The sequence below is a fragment of the Plectropomus leopardus genome, unplaced genomic scaffold, assembly GCF_008729295.1.
Source record: "Plectropomus leopardus isolate mb unplaced genomic scaffold, YSFRI_Pleo_2.0 unplaced_scaffold29518, whole genome shotgun sequence".
NCBI lineage: Eukaryota > Metazoa > Chordata > Actinopteri > Perciformes > Serranidae > Plectropomus > Plectropomus leopardus.
The window spans coordinates 1-3,600 of NW_024632177.1; the positions used below are offsets into that span (position 1 = coordinate 1).

At 45.9% G+C, this 3,600-nt stretch overlaps 1 pseudogene; it reads right to left on the reverse strand.

The window, feature by feature from the left end:
- Window positions 1–651: 651 nt before the first annotated feature.
- LOC121938447 lies at window positions 652–1,868 on the reverse strand (annotated as a pseudogene).
- Window positions 1,869–3,600: the final 1,732 nt, after the last annotated feature.

Below are 3,600 nucleotides of genomic sequence, written 5' to 3' on the forward strand. Positions count from 1 at the left end.
GAGAATAAGGAAGGGGTTTAGAACTGATTGAATGTTGAAGTAGAAGATGGGAGTGGGTTGGCTAGATTGGTCGGTTTTGGTTCTTTTTAAATAATAAACTATGGTGTCGTTGGAGAAAAAAGAAAGGTCAAAGAGGCAGGCGTGCAGACGTGGATCGTATCGAAGGGTCGAAGCAGTGAATTCTGAGGAAACCGAAGAAAGAGAGAATGAACATGGCCTCTAGAGTTTGGTTGACTTGGGGTATGCTATATCCGGAGCGGATGGTGTGGATGCAGCGTGACAGCAGATCCGTAGTTAATGGGAGTCTACGAGGATTTTGGGCTGGTTCTTGGCATGAGAGGCCTCTGAGCAGTGAGGTGATCTGGGGATGACCATGAGCAGGGCCGGGACTACCAGTTAGGAGTTTAGAAATGAATGAAATGCCGCTGAGGTAAACTTTGATTGTCTGGGTTTTAATTCCCAAGACAGAATGGGCGTGGGTGATGAAGCAGGTTAAGGTGATGAGATCGAAAGAAGGAAAAATTATGTTATGCATAGCGTGAAAGTTGTGGAAACAATTCCAAGCAAACCAATATGAAGAGAGAGTTGCGAGGGACAGGCTATTGATGATGGTTTTCTGAGATTCCAAGATCAGGAGTATGAAAGCTGGGTTTAGATGTTGAAAGTTAATGCCGTATATGGAGGAACCGGAGTCAGGTGTGCGTCTGCATGAGGGGCCAAACTTCTGAACTTCTGAAAAGAGAAACGAGACAGTGAGTCAGCTATGGCGTTGAAATGGCCCGGGACGTGAGCTGCACGTAGGATGTAGTGGTGATTGAAAGACTGCCAGGTTAAACGACACAGGAAAGGCATGATAGATGGGGAGTTGGAGCGACCAACTCAAATTGTCTGAGTAGATGAGGACAGATTTGCGACTCCATTCATGGCCCCATAACATGGCTGCGGCAATGATGGGGTAGACCTCAAAGAGAGCAGATAAAGTGACCTCGCAATCTCCTTCCAACTCTGAGGGTCATTTGCCTACGAACCATCTTCCATCATAAAAACCCCCAAAACTGGCAGACGGAGCCGCGTTGGTGAACAGGTTAATGTCCTGAGGATGAGACACGTGATCGTCGTAGAAGAAGGAGATTCCGTTCCAATTGCCAAGGAGATAGAGCCAGAACCGGAGCTTGGTGCGGCTCGGCGTGTTGAGAGAGATGGAAGACAGGAGCGACGGGACAGAAGAAGCGACAGACAACAGGTGAGAAAGGAAGGTCCGCCCATGGGGAACGATACGGAGAGCAAAATTCAGGTGGCCGGAAGCAAGGCTTGAAACAGTTCAGAATCAAGGGTGATACCGAGGAATTCAAGGGAGGTGGCAGGGCCCAGAGTCTTATCAGCGGACAAAGGGGCGCTGAGGTCTGAGAAAACCGTCGTGAGAGCAGCAAGACCAGAAGCCAGCGACGAAGTGGGAGGGGTGATGACAAGGAAGTCGTCCAAAAGATGTACCAGGAACGGAAGGTTATGGTTGTTCGACAGGATCCAGCAAAGCGCTTCCGATAAGGTGTCGAAGAGTTTCAGACTCCTCTTACACCTGAATGTAAGCCTGACGGCAAAGTAATAAGCACCACGCCAGCGGACACCAAAGAAACGCCAGAAGTCAGGGTGCAGGGGGAGAACCTTAAAAGCGCTGGTGATGTCCGCTTTAGAGAGCCAGGAACCCTTCCCAGCACGTTTGATGAGGGCCATGGCATGGTGGATGGTAGCATAGTGGAGGGAAAACTCCTCGTTCGGGATCAAGCTATTAATGCTAGGAACGGCGCAACCATGCGGGGTCGAGAGATCCATTAGAATGCGTTTCTTGCCAGAATACTGTAGTGGACTGCCTTGGCGTGGTCATTACATTTTTCCTCTGAGGAACTCCAGAGCTCAACGTCCCCTGGGCAAGTGGGGGACACGTCAAGAGACACTGTTTTACAACCCAAAACATCCAACAGAGGGTTGTTAATTAACGTAACTGATACTCCATGTAGGCATCTGCAAACACATTCTGCTTTTAAACCACAGAAAGGGTCAGTACTTGTACAAGTACTTGGCCCTTTCAATCACAAGATGCGTGGGAGATAGGCATTCTCGAGGCCACATCCAGCATACCACAGGATGTAAGACATCTGAATGATCTCCTGGGGTCACTCAGGCACATGAAGCAACAATCATTCATTGCCCCCACTGCTGAGATGACAAAAGGCAGAACATGTTGTAAAGTCATTATACATCCTTGTGTTGAGACTAACATCTGACAGAATCACTTGGACCAAGGTTGCGAGTTAAAGTTTAACTTAATTCTGTAATCCTTCTCTTTGTAGGTAAGAGTTTGTCTATGTGCTTTGATGAAGAAGTAGGACCAGCTCGCATTCTTTTATCATTTAATTTGAATGATTTAGGTAAAAGCATGTTTTATTCCCTTTTTGTGATGGAGCCCTATTGCCATCTAAGTGACCTTAATTATCATTAATCTCGTAACCAACTTTATAAATACATCTTATTTTGCATTCATTGTATAATGTTAAAAAGTAATCCTATATCTAAGTAATCACCAAGTTTGTTAGGATCCATGGTACAATGTTATGTTATGTGTGGTCATTTAACAGAATTGAGCAAAGGATCCTCAGAATCATGTGTTACGTTATAAATTGCCTTTAGGTCTCCTAACATGTATTTGAAGTTACTGTGATGAGACAATAGTGGTGATGAGATACGTGAATTTATACACCACGGGTTAGATTGCGTAATTCGTCATAAAGTACAGAGACATAAATGTCTCCTAAATTACATTAGGTCTTTTAGAAACTAATGCCAGATGTGCAATCACTCGGCGCAAAAGTTCGCTAACTCCGCCTCCCATCCGCACCCCCAAATTGAAAGATAAAAACTGAGTGAGCTCAGCTCAGCTCTCTCTTCTCAAGCCTCTCAAGTTTTCTCTCTTCTGAAGTTTTTCTTCAAGGCTCTTCAGGCTTCTCTTCGCTCCTTTTTACCGCGACGTGCATCCGCGCTCGCAAATTTTTCTTTTCTTCAATTTTATAAGCAGAGCCACAACAGCTCACCAGAGCTTTGCTGAACTTTACTTTTGAAGCCATTTTCTTTCTAAATCTCTTTGATGCTTTTCTTTATGCCAGTTTTTGGTCAGTAAAGACACTTTTGTAATTCGTTTTAAGTAAACTCAAATTAATAATTTAAAGTGACTCCCTCAGACCAATGGGACTACTTTTGATTATTTCTGCGAGTTTTAATTGAGAAGGACACTCCGCGATGCGCCATCAACTCTGCCACGGATCTAGAAGCAACACCTGCTGCACAAACTATCAGCATCCGTTGCCTGCCCTTAAGGACTTTGTTTAAAGACTTTTACCGGGTCGCTGAGGCGAACACCGAGGCCAGTTAAAGTCCGCTGCACACCAACTCCACCTGCTTGGCCGCCGCTGCCTTTCAACGGGTCACCTTGTCTGGAAGACGCGCCGCAGCTCTCCCCTGGAGTGACGCGAGGACCTGGACCTCCCCAGAGAAGTCTAATCAAGTCGGCAAAAGTAGGCAGAATAACATTTTCTAGTGATCAGAGTT